Source organism: Mixophyes fleayi, chromosome 4, assembly GCF_038048845.1.
Source record: "Mixophyes fleayi isolate aMixFle1 chromosome 4, aMixFle1.hap1, whole genome shotgun sequence".
NCBI lineage: Eukaryota > Metazoa > Chordata > Amphibia > Anura > Limnodynastidae > Mixophyes > Mixophyes fleayi.
Window position 1 is genome coordinate 234,135,048 of NC_134405.1, and position 19,578 is coordinate 234,154,625.

Below are 19,578 nucleotides of genomic sequence, written 5' to 3' on the forward strand. Positions count from 1 at the left end.
GCAAGGAGCAGCAAACTTCCACATCACATAACCTCCCTCACACAACGCAGAAAGGATAAGCACTACCAGCACACAATTGATATAAGAGGAGGAAGGTTGTGCAGTCTGCTAAATGTGGTCTGCCTTCCTTTCTTCCAAGGTCGATATTGTCTACAAGGGGACACTTTAGAGATAAAAGTAGTGTGTACCCTGGAATGATGAAAGATTATTGTTTCAAAGCACATGAAATTGTTGATCGAGATTTTCAAACTGAACTGAAATTCTCATTCAACAATGGAACAATGTTGTTCCAATTCTGCAGTGTGTATTCACTCACAATCATGATCTCCATAGTGTTTACATAGTCATAATCTTTTCAGCAAATGGTTGCGACAGATGAAGAGCACAGATCTGAAGGTAAATCTTGTAAAATGTGTATATTATATATGTCAGGATTCCCAATATGAAGACTACTGAGAGAACGTAAGTGGAATAAAGTGGTTTATTAATAACACATGTACACAGGTTTAGGATGGCAGTTATAGCATGGAGATCTCAGAAAGCCACAGATGCAGCAGAGAATGGTCAATAATGGTCAATAGTAATATAGTTTAAAGAGTCAGTGCTGAGAAACCAGATGACAAGGTCTGGTTCAGAGGCTGAAGGTGCAGGATTAACCACGGTTGTCAGGATACCTGGATAACTCAAGAGGCACCATGGATGGTAGGACTCCAGGTTACTCAGGAGATACGAGGCACCGGATGAGTGATGGGTGTCAGGACTCCAAGTTACTCAGGAGGAACGAGGCACCAGATGATCATCAGGCAGAGAAAGTGTAGTGGTCTGCAGGGCGGAGTACTCAGAGGTCCAGGTAGGCAGACAACCAGGAGACGGGAGGTGTAACAACTGCAGACACAGGAGCTAGATAGCTAAATAGCTGCAACAGATTATAAATGCTGGATTGCTAGGGGAGCAATACACTGTAGACACAGTAACACAGGAAAGTCAAATTAGTCAGGGATCAAAGCCAGACGGTCCATTATGATACCAGGGGGAAAACAGGTGCAAAGTCACAATAATGTTGGGTCATAAGTCACAGGAAGAGATGCCAAAACAAAGGAACAAACAGAGGTAAATACTAGGAAATTAATCAGGGATAACACACAGGAGAACCAGCAGAGGTTAAGGCAACAGATAAACTGGCAAAGACTGCTGGGAGAGACAGTCTTTTAAAGGCTAGAAACAGGTGCTAAGTATCCCAGAGTACCGGTCTGAGCTCTAGCAGGTAGAAGAACAATCCAAGTACCACAGTGGCTCCTTTGGTGGAACAGCAGTACTGCAGGCTGGATACATATAATGGCAAAGTACAACACAGTTCTTGGCAGACAGCAGCTGCAGGAGGCAAGCAGCATCCTCATGGAAGATGCTGCAGAGCAGCTGGATGAAGATCGTGACAGTGTGCATATGAGTTGTCATGCTGATTGTGACTATTTATTTCATCAGTCGTTATAGATACCACATCAGGAAAAAATTTCTGTAGTGTGTACCTAGCCTTACTCTCAAAAGTTGGTAGAAATATTGAATTGTCAGATTTGTTTGTTATAGCTTGTAACAGTTGCTTATCTTACATTAAAATGTCTGCTATGTCATTACAGATTGATGTAATTTAATGTTTTAGTTTATTACTGAGATTATGGGTTATATGGGGCTTTTTTGAAGGTTAGAGGACTGCATGTGAGGACCTTAAGTAGGGGAGTAACAATAGCCATAGCCAGTGGCAGAACTACCACTGCAGGGGGTGTGGCTGCTACAGGGCCCACAGGTGAGGCGGTGGCAGAAATTCTGTGTCAGCCTCTCAAGGTCCCCTTTCTGCTTTCAGAGCATGTGGCCTCTCCTCGTTCTAATTGGGGCTTCACAGCTAATTCAGTAAACCTGCCCCTGCTCTGCTCTCAGAAGATGCTGAAGCAGCATCGCTGGGCCCTCCCCAAAATCTCGCTATGGGGCTCGGCAATGTCGTTTTCTACTCCTTCCCATACTGCTCCTACAGGGCCCAGTGGATTTCAGGCCAGTAAGGCATATTGACATTTTACATGTCAAGGAAACTCACATAGCAATATACATGCTAAATTCCTAACACACAAGCACTGCTTTACTCTGTGAATACTGTGAACAGTAATCACAAAACAAATCAGTATCTATGTGTTATGAGTTTACACTGATGCTACTTGATATGTGCAGGAAAAGAATACATAAACACAGAGGCTATTGAATATGGCTTTGCAAAGCACTTGTGAGCCATTGACCTTCTCACAGCTCACCTATTGGAACTAACTGTTTTGACTATAATATAGGTGTTTTTTTGAGGTGTTAGGGTTTGATAAAATAGGGGTACTTTTAAACTAGACTACAGTAGTCCTTATTTACTCCTCTAGACAGAGTAGTGTTGTGTATGGCAAAATGTTGCTATGAGGCAGAGGTGGTCTGTGCAGTGGAGCAGGGTGACAATTTCCACCTTTGTTGCCAGCTGCCTGGCAGCCAAGAAGCAGACAGAGGGTGCTGCCTGACTGCTCCAATTGTGGTTTAAAAACAATCAGAGCAGCCAAGGAGCATCATCTACCTACTTCTCAAGCATCAGGGACAGCCATGCACTGTATGACCACAGAGTTACTAGATATGACAGGCTTCTATGTCACTGTAGTGCTCTGTGTATTGTATATAGGTCACTAGAATGTTGTCTGTATTGTATATAGTTCACTAGAATGCTTTATTCTATACACAGAGCATTCTACTGACCGATATATCATTTATATATCGGTCAGTAGAATGCTCTGTGTATAAAATATTGGCCATTAAAATACTGTTTGTATTGTATATAGATCACTAGAATTGTCTCTGCTTTGAATACTAGTCAAACCGAGCTGGTAGGGGTTGTATTTGATTATAGCTTTTTGACAAAACATTTTCATATTTTTCATTGGTTATATAAACCAAACCCACCTTAGACAAACCACACCTGCACACATTTTACTGTCGCACCAAGCCGATGAAAATATAGCCTGGGCCATTTGAGCTTGCCTCCTAGGTTAGCAGTTGCCAGTAATCCCCTTTATTCCTCCTGTATTTAGGTATAGAGATTTACCTTGATAAACAACCAAAAAGGGTATAGAAACAGTAATAGAAAAGCAAGCTGATTCTTAGTGCACCCAATGTTCCAGCTTTGAAAGGTGAGATCTTTTCTTTTGTGATTAGCATGTAATCCCACTGAGCATACAGCTCTCTGATGATCACAGAGCTGTGCAGTTAAACTGTCTTATTTAACCGTCTGCATGACAATGCTCTTCCCCGCCCGCTGGCTTTATAAATAATTAATTTGCTTTGCATTAAAGGTCATCAAAGATTGTAAAGATTTCTATTCATGTGCTTGGGTTGTGGTTTAACCAGCCTCCTCTCTCCTCTGTGGGTTTAATTGAACACAACTAAGCATAAAATAATAAGCTGGAGACAAGCTGCTTTGCTGCAGATTCTATCCTAAAAGCGTTGTATATATATCTTCTACATTTCCAGAAACAGTAACTTAGATCATTGATTATTCATTTGCTTTGCTGATTGATATTTTATCTATTTAGTTACAGCTGTTACTTAAGAAATTCTCAGTGTATTCCCATGTGAACGGAAAAGAAATAAACATTTTATGAAGCACACAGATTTTTGTTCCTTTGAAATCCTTTTATCCTTTATCCATTATTTTCTTGATTGTATACTTGCAATATCCAGAGCTGGTCTATTTGATCAAGGAGCTCTCTGAGAATATACTAGGGTAAGTAATTTTGTCTGTAACAATTTTGTGATACATTGAATCAAGGGATTGGGTCTGGGGTATATATCCTGGTTGTTTTAGCAGCATATAGGAATCTAATCTGAATATTTTATCTCTTATCTAATGCACAAGACACAGTCTAATCAATAAAATTGTAATTAAGCTTTGTTACCCTAATGCTTATTTTTAACATTTAAATTAGGATTTAGAATCAGTACAGTATTCATACAAACTTTAAAATAAGCATTTGGTGTATCTATAGCAAATACTACTGGGTTCCTGTTACATAAGCAAAATGCAACTCTGGATGCATAAAACTTTAATTTGCAATACGATTTAGTACATAGAGGACTTTGCTATTTAGCTATTGAATAGTTTAATCGTTTCTACTGTGCTAAAGTGTGCTGAACCATATTTTTGTTACTATTATCCATACATGCTATACCACTTTACAAGTATATGTCCATAATTCAATGCAACAAACTAATATAAATTATACATATACTTAAAAATAAGTATTTAAACACATTAAAAAAATTGTAAGATAGCTCCATGCACTATGCTGTTGCAGCTTAGTATTAGTCCCTAACTTTACGTACATAATTTATAATAATTTAAAGAGAGAGCTTGACATTTTAATTAACACAAAATATATTTTTGCTGAATAAAATTAAGTTATCGTCTTTGGTAGCATTATTCAAAAGTAATTACAGTTCAAACATCATTTTTGAAAGCCTGCAGTTTTCCAGTAGGTTGTTTGGTAAAGAGCAGCTATTCATAGATGCAACAACAGAATTACTGCAAGTTAGAAGCTTAAGTTCAAGTTCAACATGTCAGTTATAACTGTAGTAACTTGTGAATTTAGTATCTCAGACAAGTGGACTTCCATTCATGTATGCTAAATATTTGTACATCACCCCCAAATTGATTCGGGGTAGTTTATGTCTAACCTTTGGCAGTTGTCTGCCATTTTTAGACCTCTTGACCTGTACATCTGATCCCAATGATTTTGTGCCATTACTCCATTTACATTAGACCAACCACCTACTCCTAGACCATTAATGCACGTTGTTGTATTGTGAAAATATGGTCATAGAATAGGCAAACTAAATAGCAAACTAAATAGCCCACTTTTTTTTATTCCAATTGCTATTTTGTCTTTAAACTGTACTCAGTGGTTTTTAATATCCCCTACTTCAACTTCAATGATTCACTACTTACTGACGCCCATACTGTTTACTGTGGCTACATAAGAAGCTAAGTAAATGCCACATTAAAGCTGTTTCCAATGTTGACTGAAGTCATGGATTCAACATGAAAATCTCAGTAACGTAACATAAAGGAAAGAAAAAGGATATTCAGCCATTTTATATATTAATTTGAAGGAGTGTGGATTCTCCAGTTGGCAAGTGCATACAAACAAATGACAGCTTGCAAACCAAGCAACTCTAATGTGTTGCAAGTGTTACAGAAGAATTATCACTTAAATTAGTTGTAGGTTATTTTATCTGTTCTAGACTCGTAAAAATTCAAATTAACACTTTATAATAAAAGTGCGTTTTTGTCTTCTTTACGTAAAAGTGTATGAGAGAAAATAAATTCTGTTTTGGTTGTTGTAGTCTATAAATACTGTACTGGGGGCAGCTAGTTGTAGCTAGAGATACAGTTAAACAGAAATATATCATTAAAACTGTGTGCTCAATTATGGGATTAAGGGGTCTATATACTAAAACAGTGCTGTGAAAAATCATTATGCAGCGCTTCCAATTATATGGTTTACGCCCAACCACATGATAAAACCAAATGTGAAACATGCGGTTTTACTATTTCCATTACATTCCCTAATATCCCAGCCTACTCAACTTTGTGCCCGGTCCGCTAGGGGATTGGTTTAAAGATTATATCCCGCATCTAGAGCATGTCAGCCCATGCTGAGTAGTGCTGGGCCCTCCTGCTACCCCTGGCCATTGACTGCCATGGTAAAACTGTGAACATTTAATGAATTGCACTCTACAAATGCTAGCATGCTCTGACAGCCCATGACTGTTCTTGCATGCCGGTGCCAGTGCACTACATGTGTTGCCACTGACCCTAAAAATGTAAATATTCTCCCCTGATCCTAAAGATATAAATATTATTGCCCCATTCCTAAAATAGAAGAAATGATGCCCCCACGATTTAAATAATAATGTCCCCATAATAATTTAAGCAATCATGCCCCCATAAATAATAATTTATTTTGACCACCATAAAAACGCTGCTCCCATAATAAATAATTACCTGACATCTTCATCCTGTCTTGGTCTGATATAATCCAATAGGATTTATTATTTATTGTTATTGTTACTCATTAACAACATTTAGGGGAACATTTACTAAACTGCGGATTTGAAAAAGGGGAGATGTTGCCTATAGCAACCAATCAGATTCTAGCTGTCATTTTGTAGAATGTACTAAATAAATGAGAACTAGAATCTGATTGGTTGCTATAGGCGACATCTCCACTTTTTCAAACCAGCAGTTTAGTAAATCTAGCCCTTAATCTTTGTTTTAATTCATTGAGATCCATAGTGTGCTTTGACACAATAGGCCAACTTTCTCCAACCCAATGGTATAAACCTTGACCTTATCGTAATAAAGGTGGGGAAGTTGCTGTATTTTGATTAAAGCAAGTGAACCCCTGTTTCCTCTTGTAAAAAGCAGATGTTAAAAGAAAAAGTGTATATTTAAATCTTCCTTTATTTTTATTTGATTTGAGAGCACGGTTTATTTATGGTACCATCAGTGAAACAAAACATGCAAGGAAATTGTCCGAATTTAATTATAATGCAGCATACTGACATGGGTTGAGACAAGACTAAATATTTGACTACAAGTAACAAACAAGGAAATTATGGGACATATTCAATTCTTTTGAATCCCTGCGGCGTTAAAACTATTACCGTTATTACGGTAATAGTAAGCTGGATTTCAGCTCGCGGCTCAGGGTGCTGCAAGCTGAAATCCAGCAAGAAAACTACCGTAATAACGGTATTTACGTGTGCTATTACCGTAATAATACCGTAATATCTCTTCCCCCCTGGTTACCTCCTCCCATGCTCGAATCCAAGACTTCTCCCGCGCTGCCCCCCTCCACTGGAACCAGCTCCCCAGCTCCATCAGAACTTCCCCCAACCTGTCCAGCTTCAAACGGGCCTTAAAAACCCACCTCTTCCTTAAAGCCCTCCAGTCCCCCACCTAATTGACCTCCTCCCAGTCTCCCCCTACTCCCCTCCCACTCCTGCCCTCCCTCCTGTCCCCCTCTTACCTCCCTCCTTTTCATTCTCCTCTTCCCCCCTCTCCGTCTCTGCCTCTGTTCTCCCCATTCCCTCCTCCTACCATTGCGTCTCTGTCCGTCCTACCCTCCCCTTAGATTGTACGCTCCTCCGAGCAGGGCCTCCTCTCCTTCTGTTCTCCACCACCTTAACTCTGCTCTCCAGCTCCTTGTCTCTTCCACGAGGTCCTCCTGCCCTTCTACCCCTCTCTCTACCCCGCTTGGGGCTCTCGCCTCTCATCTAGCTGTACATTGAGCTTCGGAGTTACTGTGCTTTTTGTTAACTGTACCGTGCTGTCTCACCCTGTATCGTGTTTCTGTCTGTCCCTGTACGGCGCTACGGATAGCTAGTGGCGCCCTATAAAAAAAATAAAATAATAATAATAACGGTAATAGTGCGCCCGCCGCAAGATTTTGGGCGTTTTCGCCAACAATGGAATATGCCCCTATGTCCTATCATTTTCTTGGAAACAATCTTACAAAATGTATACTTTTGGGTGTCAAGAAAGGTTCACATTTAAATCTATAACAAAATTGCTTATCACTGTTTAACACAGGTGCTTTACCATTTTTTAAACCATTTTTAACAGCTAAGAATTAACAGCAGGAACACATACATAGACTTTTTATATCTTGCCATAGTGGAAAGCATGTACACTGTACCAACATTTTTTTAAACCAGTTTCAGAACTGAGCTTTATTTAGCTTTGGTTAATTTTTCATATTGTTACTGAAAATATTTCTGGCTCTTGCATAACTTAATTACCAAAAAAATAGAAGCTTCAAATGAAATAGAAGTCTGCTTATTTAAATTTTGTTTACAAAAAAAATTCTGTACTCCATTTTCAGAATATCATCAATATTTACATGCATCTGTATTTTATAGAGCAACAAATTTCTTTGTTACACTTTCACACATAAATAAGGAAATAACCTATTGATTGGAGTAAGTGTGCTGCTTAGCGATTACACTATTAAAATTAGTACAATGCAGGAAAATGTATTTAAAACAAGTTAAAATCAATGTGGCCACCAGAGTGACCGCCAAAAAAAGCGGGTTAAAGGTGAGCAAAAGCAAGTTAACAGTCATTTTTAATAAATTATATATATATATATATATATATATATATATATATATATATATATATAAACACTGTAATTGTGTATTTGGACAGGTATGTTTGTTTGAAAAACACCAGGGAGATTGTTTTGTGAGGGAAGGATCTTCCTGAAGGATGCGTTTAACTTTAGGAAAAAGCTGGTAAGGGTCCCTGGGGTATAAATGGTGAGAGAAGGTTAGCTCCATTTATAAGGCCCAGTCTGGGTCTTCTGATTTTCCTGTCTGACAGCAGACTGATTAATGGCATACTTGTCAACTTTTCCTCGTTGACATCAGGGAGATCCTGGGGGAGGTGGATGTGCAGGGGCGGGGCTTGACGAATCGCATCATTTTGACTATGATGATGCGATATTTGCCCTGATTTCTGGGAGGTCTCCCAGAAATGCGCGAGTGTCACTCACCGGACTGTTAGTTCCTCTGGCTCAAGACCTAGGTCTCTCTCTGTCTTGCCGGTGCCTGTCTTGCGCCGCGGCCGCCCGCCATCTTGACCAAGGGTCTGCGCATGTGCAGACCTACAGACTGTTAAAACCTTGTTTCTCTGCTCATTGGATGATTAATTACTTCTCACTATTTTAGACACCTGTGGTCCTTCTACCTTTGCCTGTTCTTGGTCCTCATTTTGCCGAGGTACCAAGGAGTTCCCTGTTCCTGTTTATGGTACCTGTTTGCTGTGGACGCTACCTGCACCTGGACAAGTCTCCATTCCACATCAGTGGTAATACCTGTCAGCCGCAGACCGCTCCATGCTACCTCATATCTTATCTGCACCTGCACAAGTCTCTATTCCACATCAGTGGTAATACCTGCCAGCTGCAGACCGCTCCACGCTACCTTGTATTCTACCTGCTCCTGGACAAGTCTTCATTCCATGTCAGTGGTAATACCTGCCAGCCACAGACCGCTCCACGCTACCTTGTATTCTACCTGCTCCTGGACAAGTCTTCACTCCACGTCAGTGGTAATACCTGCCAGACACAGACCGCTCCACGCTACCTTGTATTCTACCTGCTCCTGGACAAGTCTTCATTCCACGTCAGTGGTAATACCTGCCAGCCGCAGACCGCTCCACGCTACCTTGTATTCTACCTGCTCCTGGACAAGTCTTCACTCCACGCCAGTGGTAATACCTGCCAGCCGCAGACCGCTCCATGTTACTTTGTATCTTACCTGCACCTGGACAAGTCTTTACTCTACGCCAGTGGTAACACCTGTCAGCCGCAGCCTACACTAAAGCTACATTGTATGTTACCTATTATCGGGACTAAGTTTTACTTTGCACCTGTAGTGATAGCTGCGAGTCGCTGACTCTTCCACTACACTGTGTTATTGGCTGTCCGTATAGACTTTCCTTCAGTTGTCAAGTATTTGCCTGTTTTAAATTACCTGCGTGCTAGGCACCTTGGAACTCTCTCTTCCCATTATTACTGCCCATCATACTTACCAGTTCATCATTGTTTCTACTACTCAGAGACTATATATATCTTCTGGCATTCCCTCTTCTATTCAGCTTGAGCAGATCCGCATATTTACCATACTCCCCAGAGGGCCGCGACCTGCACAGTGGAAGCCGCTAAAGCCCATACTTCCTTGCGGGAGTTCCTGGAGAAGACCAGCCACTGTGTTAGACTCCGCGCCTCTGGTGGTTAAAGCTACATCTGGTGAAATCTGGGTCAAAACTTCTAGTGCCCGTGACAGGGAGACACCCGGGAGAGTAAGCAACTATGCGTTAAAGAAAAAAAGCTAATAAATCTCTAGAGACTGAAGTGTCTTTTACATTTCTGTCTCCATTACTGAAGTCATGTTGTCTTACCTGTCAGTCTTTGATTAAATCTTGGTCTCTATGAAAATGGCCACCTCCATAGGCATTGATACATGGACATAGGACACAAATTTCTGAACTGTGTCATCATGCCACAAATGGCGAAGCCAACCACGTCTTGTACTGGCCCAGCATCAGGGAGAATGCCAGACTCTTAAGGGAGTGAGGAAGATCACCCCTATTTCAGGGAGTCTCCCTGACATTCAGGGAAAGTTGGCAAGTATGCTTAATGGTTGCACCTGTGAGAGGTGTGTGTATAAAAAGATGTCAGATCAGTCTCAGTCTCTGCTCTGTCTGGTGGAAAGGGACTGCAGAGTCTCTAGAAGAGAAAGCCTTGGTTGTGAGTAAACTATATGTGCTGCAACTTATTATGTTTTCTTTTATAGTCTGACAGGAAAAAAATGACTTATGTTCAGTTAGTGCTCGACAGGCAAGGTGTTTATTTTGAAGTTTTTCTTTATTTGTTCTGGTTAATAAAACAGTCTGAGGCCAGTTTTAACAAAATTATGGACTTGTGTGATTTATTGGTTGCTGTATATTAACATACAACACCCCAGAAGATGGCACCTGTTCCCCTAACCAGGTTACTATATATATATATATATATATATATATATATATATATATATATATATATAATGTGTGTGTTGTCCCTGAGAAAAGTTCTATACTGAAACATTGGAATGGATTAAATACACCCTTTTGATACAAACTACAATTTATCTTAAATTAAATCCTTGAGTGCCTCCTCACCTGGAATCTATTTATTATGCTATCCATACAAGTGAAGTACCGAGGAAGGCAACACAGTAATGTACACATGTTATTTATGTGTGGCAAGAACCTGCATACTATATATATATATATATATATATATATATATATATATATATATATTGTGGCAAAGAGGTCTATTTTCCACACCTTTCCTGCATAGGGATAGGCGAGGTCCCGGGAGGTCTGCAAGGGATAGCTGCATATAGAGTTAATTCCCACACAGTCTTTCCCATCTCACACAAACACACAGGTGTACCATATGCATTTATTGATTTATTGTCTGTGATTGTTTGCAGTGTTTAGGTGGGGGTTAAAGGACTGTGTTGTTCATTTTATGTGTGTGACTGATGCTGGAAGAGCTGGCCAGTCAGTAGAGAGCTGGACTGTGTTTAGTTAGCATTAGGGTCACCAGGAGGTGTTAGCAAAGGGTATTGTTAACTGGTGTCATCCTGACTAAGAATTGCTTTTTATTGTGACGCAAACAATAAAGTACTGTTTAATTTGAAGCTGTCTGTGTCTGATGTCTGCGGGGTGTCAGTGCCAGAAGTACTACAATTGGTGTCAGAAGTACTACAAGAAGGACGCATTTGTTACAAGTGGTGTCAGAACTGGGATCGCCAAGGACAGCCAATGCACAGCTGTCCACCCAACCTCCAGATGCAAAACGTGGTGAGTGGAAAATATTGACTGCCACTGTCACACACCAAACTGTGTATTAAGCTGTCCGTTACAGAGAAAAATTGCTGGATTGCTGAGAAAGCAATTTTTTTTTTCTATGGAGAGAAATATATGAGCAATGTTACTGGAACTGTGCTGTGTCTGTTGTTTTGCAAAAGAAACCAAAAGTTTTAAAAATTGCTGGGCGTTGTAGTGCTGCACCCTGTTTGTTCTCTGAACTGTTATTTGGGTGTGGTCCTGCTGTTTACCTGGGTGTGCAAAAAAAAACAAGTTGAAGAATCTCATACTTTCTGTGCAAGCCTGGTGTTACCTGAGTCAGACTATTTAGGCATGGCAGAGTACCATACGCAGAGAATATGCAGAGAGGACTATGGAGAGAAATATGGAGAACTTTTAGAGAAGGAATCTCCTGGCTGGAGAAAGAGTTGAGGGACTCAAAGCAGCATTGTGCTGAAAAGCTAAAAATCCAAGACACTGTTTCTGATTCCCTGAGAAAAGAATTACAAGAGTTTTGTGAAGCAAAAGAAAGGGCAGTTGCAGCTCTTAAGGAGATAAAAGCAGAGAATGAGGAAAGAGGAAAAGCAGTGGAAGCTCTTCAACAGACGGTAGCCGAGAAAGTCAAAGAGATTGCTGCGCTGAAACAAGAGCTTGTCACTGTTCAGCCCGTGGTCACTCCCAGCGCTGTTCAGCCCGTGGTCACTCCCAGCGCTGTTCAGCCCGAGGTCACTCCCAGCGCTGTTCAGCCCGAGGTCACTCCCAGCGCTGTTCAGCCCGAGGTCACTCCCAGCGCTGTTCAGCCCGAGGTCACTCCCAGCGCTGTCATGTCCGTGGAACCTCATGGCGCTGTCATGTCCGTGGAACCTCATGGCGCTGTCCAGTCAGGGATGCTTTGAGGTGTTGCTATTGCCCAAGGTCCAGCTGTGAAGTTGTGGAACAGAAGGTGTTTTAGGTTTGATAACTGGGACACCTTAAACTGGGCATGCCGGCAATTGAAACACTGGTCGGACGCCAAGTCTTAAAGGATCTGCCAGGGAACTCACAGCATGTAAATCTTGGTGATGGGAACTTGCTATCCCGGAATGCTGTCCTGGGGGACATGGAAAAACTGCCACAAAAGTGTCACCGTTCAGGCGAGCCTGGACTGAGGACTAATTATCCAGAACTGTTCCTTGTTTCAAACTTTGCACGTGATCAAAGAGATGATGAGCTTTTACAACATGCATTTAAGTTGGCTAATGCTGGTGTTGTTGCAGAGCCTGTCAACGCGGCAGGCTGTGTGCCAACATATGTTGTTAAAGAAAATGTTTTGTTTCGTATTGCTACTGTGAAGGGGAGAAGAGTAGAACAGTTAGTGGTTCCAAGGGTTCATGTACCCCTAGTGTTGGACGCTGCACACACACAGGTGGGTGGCGGACCCTTGGTGGAAGGGAGAACAAGGAACCATGTTCTGCCAGGTTTTACTGGGCCGGAGTCTACCTAGCAGTGAAGAGGTTCTATAGGTCTTGTGCAGTGTGCCAGAAAACCTACCCCAACGTCACAGTACAGCCACAATTTGGACGGGCTCACAAACGTCCTTTTAGAAACATAAGGGACTGTGAGTGGAAACAGAGAGAGGACAGGCTGTATAGGAACAGTGTTCTCAGTTTAAAAGAAGATAAGGTCCCTGTAAGGGAATTGATAGAAATGGTCGAGAGGACACTTGAGATGATAAAAGTGGTTCTCTTTCAGAGAACTGGTTGGCGACGCTAAGGTGAAGGGTATGTGGCAAAGAGGCCTATCTGCCACACCTTTCCTGCATAGGGACAGATGAGGTCCCGGGAAGTCTGCAAGGGAAAGTTACATATAGAGTTAATTTCCACACAGTCTTTCCCATCTCACACAAACACACAGGTGTACCATATGTGTGTTATTGATTTATTGTCTGTGTTTGGTTTGCAGTGTTTGGGTGGGGGTTAAAGGACTGTGTTGTTCATTTTATGTGTGTGACTGATGCTGGAAGAGCTGGCCAGTCAGTAGAGCTGGAATGTGTTTAGTTAGCATTAGGGTCACCAGGAGGTTTAAGCAAAGGGTATTGTTTACTGGTGTCATCCTGACTTAGAATTGCTCTTTATTGTGAAGCAAACAATAAAGCACCATTTGATTTGAAGCTGTCTGTGTCTGAAGGACGTACTAGCCGATATGTGATGTATTTTGCGTTAAATTGCCATGCGCATGGAGAGAAATAGACTATACGCCAATGAATGTAAGTGTATGCAATTCGTCTTCAAGCACAAAGAACACTTCCGAGAGCCTTTAGTTTCATAGGTGGAACAGGGAGGGGGAAGTGGCGCATGCATGTAGTTAATGTTCAGTAAGGGTGTACCAAGCTCAAGCGCTGCAGGATGCGTCTGATTCAAGCTTTGGGCATCTCTCTCGCACGGATCACATTCATCAGCTACAGGTCAAGTGCCAACTGATAATGATGATGGTTGCATATACATGCTAGAACATGTATTTACAATCAAGAGCAACTATAAAAATGCATCTTATGTACAGTTGACATCAACAACACCATGAGAAATGTAATTTAAGTTTTTTAATGACTATATTATTAATAGGTGGCAATAATTGAATAGGTTTTTTTTTCCGTGCATTCTGCTGGGACTTTATTTTCCACATATGTATTGTACGTATTCTGCAGTGTGTTGTGTATATGCAGAACGAACCTAGACCCGTATTCAATAAGAGACTGATTATGGACATGGGTATGCCCGAATTACATGCATTTTTTAAAAACGCATAATGGACCTGATTCATTAAGGAAAGGAAAGCAAAAAAAAAAGAGAGTAACTTTGAACCTTGGCAAAACCATGTTGTATTGGAGGAGGGGTAAATTTAAAATGGGAGGACAGATTTATAATTGGGGTAGAGCATGTACTAGATCAACTTTTAATGTTAGTATAAAAATAAAGCTATCAAGTATTTCATCCTACATGAAAAAACAGCATTATCCTTACTGGCAAAATAATAAACTAATTTGCACGGCTTGCATTGCAACATGGTTTTGCCAAGGTTCAAGGTTACTCATATTTTTGCTTTACTTTCCTCAATGAATCAGGCCCAATATATTAATTTTGCGTGCCTTAATGAATCAGACCCTTGGGGCTAGATTTACTAAACTGCGGGTTTGAAAATGTGGAGATGTTGCCTATAGCAACCAATCAGATTCTAGCTGTAATTTTGTAGAATGCACTAAATAAATGATAGCTAGAATCTATAGGCAACATCTCCACTTTTCCAAACCGGCAGATTAGTAAATCTAGCCTTTGGTGTCCAAAAGTAACAGACTATATCGATATGCAGCTAATTAGCACATTTAGCAATGATGCACAGATGATGCAGAGTATATATGACAGTCCGTCATAGGACATAGTTAAATAAATTCACAGCAACAGTAATAGTGCAATGTGAATTTGACAATCTGTCCTGGATATGCTAGTAAGTATCCACAAATGGTAACTTAAAGGCAAAAAACAAAGTACAGCAGGAAGCCTTGGGAGGATGGGTACGATTTTCCGACAGTGAATCTGTCGAAACCAAAATGGTGACAGGGTAAATGTCGACATATTCATTCTGTTCACATATTTAAAATGTAGACATTGTAATTTTCAACAGTAGTAAGGGCGGAAGTCACAATGTTGACATTAAATGAGCACTTGCCGGCACAAATGAGTTATAAAAAACAAATGCCAACACTAATAAAACTTAAAACTACGCCCCTATTCCCCTCCCAAAACGCATGAAAACATGATGGCACGCGAAAGGATAAACATTAAAAAAAACAAGAATGAGAGCGTGCCCCCCATCCTCAAATCAGATTAACCCTAGTGCTGCCAGTCTAGTGCTAGTACTAGCAAAATCGGGGGAACACAAAGCACGATTTTACAAGAACCAGCACTAGGGGGTGCCAGCTATGGCTGGTGACACTATAGCAGGGGAACCCACAACATGGGGTCCCTCTGCTATAATGACAACCAGCCCTAGGCTGGTCATCAGGAGGCTGGATTCCATAGGGAAATGACAGCCGCTAGGTCTATTTATAATCTGGGACTTTCCCACAACCCGTCTGTGACAGCGTGGGAAAGTACCAGGTTATAAATAAACCTGGCAATGCTATAGCAGCAGTGGTGAATTAATGTTGTCTGGGATTTGCTATCTTGTTACTATATTGAAACTTTGCCATTGTGCTGCCATCCTGGGACTTTGCCTTGTCACTTGCTGGACTATTGTTACCCATCTGGTAAAAAGAACATTGCCTGTTAAAGACTATTGCATTCCATTCCATTACCATACATTGTTACTTAATAAAGTATTGTTGTATCTTCATCTTTCCTTAGCTTGAGTGATCTAAGAACCCCATATTTTCACAATATCTTTTAGATTTAAGGCTAAAAAGTTCAACCTTGGTCTCATCAGACTACAAGAAATTTTCTCACATGGGTTGGGATGATTGGAAGTTTAGACTGGCTTGGGTTTTCTTTTTGGCTTTCGTCTACCCTGCCCCATAGGCCTGTGCAGAATATAGGAGATTATTGTCACATGCAGGAAATGATTAATTACTGCCAGAAATTCCTGCAGCTCCTTTTATGTTGCCATAGGCCTCTTGGTTGCTTTCTTTATAAGTTTTCTCCCCGTCCAGTTGTGAAGATATTTTGGGTTTTCTGGCCCAATTCTACCCACTTCACTATGGCTGGCAACCCACGGGTACCTTCCTAAGCCAGGGAAGCCTACCCAGTACCTTCTAAGGTTCTTATTAGTCACTCAGGCAAATGCAGTTAGAAAGTCAAGCAATACATTTATTGTAATAAAAAAAAAATCATTTGATTATTATGTACACACAGTAAATAAATGCCAGACAGGTTTACCACATCATCTGTCCTGACCCCACTAGCTTATGGAGTCAGTCACCTGGATGTCCTGACTTAAAGACCCATGGAGTTCTTCTCTTACCTGCAGCTGTAGTCCATTGGTAGAGAAAGAGAACTCAAAACCAGCTACACTGCACCTTCCATGAATCAATCCTCAGAATGAATGTCTCCTCACGCCCTGGAGTGGCTCCTTATATCTAGGGTCTCATTTCCAGAGAGCTTTCCCCTCTCTGGGCAAAACCCTGGGCCTCCCCTTGTAAAACATTGGTCAGTGCTTTACTAGCACTGAGAAGGGAGTGGAGATGAGCTGTGTTTCCACAGAACCTCCCCTGCTAGATGGCATGGCTGGACTAGTCTTGTGAGAACAATAGAAACTAATTAGTTTAAGCCCTCACCAGTATCTTGCAACCTGATCCCTACCCATAACCCCCCTGGCTTCACTTTAAGGACAATGAATAACAACCTCACTGCCACATCAACAATATACAATAAACAATATACATATTTACAATGAGCTACAATGCCCCCTTATCCACATGTAATTAGACACTGCAGTTGTACTCTGTTGAGTTGGTGAACAAAAGCAAGGGCTATAAAAAGTATTTGCTGTAATCCATATTATGTGAGAAACGAGGGACAGGCTGGTTAGGGTGATATTAATACCTCGTTTCACTTACATAAAGTGTGAAGAGACGTCTTGATCTTGGCTCTATATATATATAATATATATATATATATATATATATATATATATATATATCCCTCTCTTGATTGGTTCCTTTCAACAATGAGATGCTGTAGATATTTTGAATGTCTCTGCGTTGATTTATCTCGATTTGTAGCATTACACTAAAACACCTGCAACTTCAATAAAGGTAAGTAGACTCTATATATCCACTGTATCTTTGATATGTATCTGATTTTAAATGTGTGACCTGTGGTAATATTCTATTTCTGGATCATGCCTCCTCATTGACCCTATTAGCCGTTTCTTTTCATGGCCTTTGTAGTGGGCACTGAGCAAATGTTGTTTATTGATCTGAGACCTGTGTGAAATCTAAACAGTAAAAGGTCCCCGCAATACACCATTTATGATTTTTCATTATTTGAAGCAGGACAACATCCAATTTTATTTTTATTTTATTTATTTTTTATATATAATGTTCATAATAAACCATTAATTAATCCAGCACAGCAGATAAATGCCTACACTCCTAAAAGACAAGAAATTGGTTCTAAATGTATGTACAAGAAAAATTATAATTACTTCTACCAGTAAAAATAAGGTTATATTACAAACATTACATTAAAATATGAAGCACTTTTTAATTAAAATACAATCTGTATTAAGTTAAAGCTATTAACTGAGTTATATATGTGTCGTTTTCTCCAAGTCTTTTCCAAATCTGTTTTTTATGCAGCATTTTTAATTCTCCCTTTGAAAATTAATCTATAATACCTTGTTTTTTTTTACTAATTATATGATTTTATTACCATTTTAAATTAATCTCTCACCGATCTAATACAAATGACACTGTTTACAATTACACTAACCCATCAAAATGAAGCCTATACTAATTTTAGAATATTTTTTATGGAGTCATGTAGTCTGTTGAGATATCCACTGATCTCTTTGTCACTTTGATAGGCCCCAAACACTTGTATATTTCCTACTTCCTGGAAAATCGGACACTTCCTACCACAGGTTGAATGAAAATCAGTTTATCCCCAGTTTTCATTAGGGACTCATACAAGGGGGGTTTGGGATTTGCAGCTACTAGATTCACAGGTCATGGTTCTCTGCCCTGCTCCCAAATGTGACAAGCTGGTGCCAGGTGGAAGAAAAAAAAAGGTCCACATAGCCTAGACTAATACACAGTCAGACTGCAAATTGCCAAATGAAGATCAGGAAAGTATGTCAGAGCAAGTCTGGTCAGCAACAATCAACTACAGGTTTACTCACAGAAACAGTTTTGCAGAAAAACTAAATAAGAACGGCCTAAGCTTTTCTGGCCCTAGCATAAGCAGTATTTATAGTGGTCTTTCAAGTGTCTTTCAGTAGATATCTGTCTCCAACGCTCTATTTTTAAGGGAAAAAGCGTGGATTAGTTAATAAGGTGTCATTGCTTCAACATAACAGCAACTCCTCTTCTCATAAGACCAACTGAGCTGCTTTTAAAGAGTTTTGAATTAAGATCCATTTTCCTGAAATTGTTTAAAGAAAAACCCATGCAAAATGTGCTAACATACCAAGTAGTATACACTGGTCAGGCCACCTGCATCACCATTTTTATTGCCATCCCAGTGTCTCCATTCAAACATGAAGGTCCATAGAGATAGGAACCAGCAGGTTATTCAGGAACTTTTCTCCTGGTCCTTTTTCATTCACTTAAAAGATTCTTGGTCTGTCTCTAAAATGAATTCTCACCCTAGCAAATATTGTAACATTTATAAAGCCCATTTGACAGCATTATCTTCTCTTTCTACAGCTGCAAATTAAGGGACATTTATCTGCACAAGAGGACTGTATGAATTCCCCCCTTCATAGTTTGGAAAAGAACAGCTCCCAGACCAACCTCAAAGAAACCTGTCTGCACCACTCAAAGGCTTTTCAAAGTCCGGTTCAATAGGACTGGGAGTTCACATAAGTCACTACACAATTTTGAGGGGAAAAAAATCTGTTTTTCTGTCTATTCAGGCATTTCTGTTTCCCTGGCTCTTGTCATTTCAGCCAATAATATGGCTATAATGGAATATTGCGGGACGAACGGCCTATTATATCCAGCCACCCCTAAATTCAGTTTCACTTCTTTTTATGGTGTTTTGCCCACTTTTTGAATTACCTCAATTTTAAAAATGTAAGGCTTAACACAACATATCCAAAATGTCTAGCCCCAGTCAGTCTATGGTACATTAAGTCAGTTAAGCTAGCCATTTTAATTTTTTTTCCAAAATTTTCTATAAGGTAGTTCTTGTGCGCTGTTGTGGATATTATCGTTTGCTTTTCTAAATTGGGGAGTGCAGATCCTCTACAACTAGCAGCCTTGGACAACCATATATACATATCTAGCGCTGTAAGATTACAAATTATATTTATAATTTTGAAAAAACTGTCTAGCACCAATTCAACCATATATAACTTTATTAGTTGAGGCTGGTAATGGATGT

General features: G+C 40.2%; 1 long non-coding RNA gene across 1 annotated transcript; it reads left to right on the top strand.

Annotated features, from left to right (window-relative positions):
- The first annotated feature begins 3,024 nt into the window (after window positions 1–3,024).
- LOC142150093 (uncharacterized) lies at window positions 3,025–19,053 on the top strand. The gene is made up of 3 exons (XR_012691007.1): window positions 3,025–3,203; window positions 3,606–3,796; window positions 18,900–19,053. It is a non-coding gene; the product is annotated as an uncharacterized LOC142150093 (long non-coding RNA).
- The last annotated feature ends 525 nt before the right edge of the window (window positions 19,054–19,578 follow it).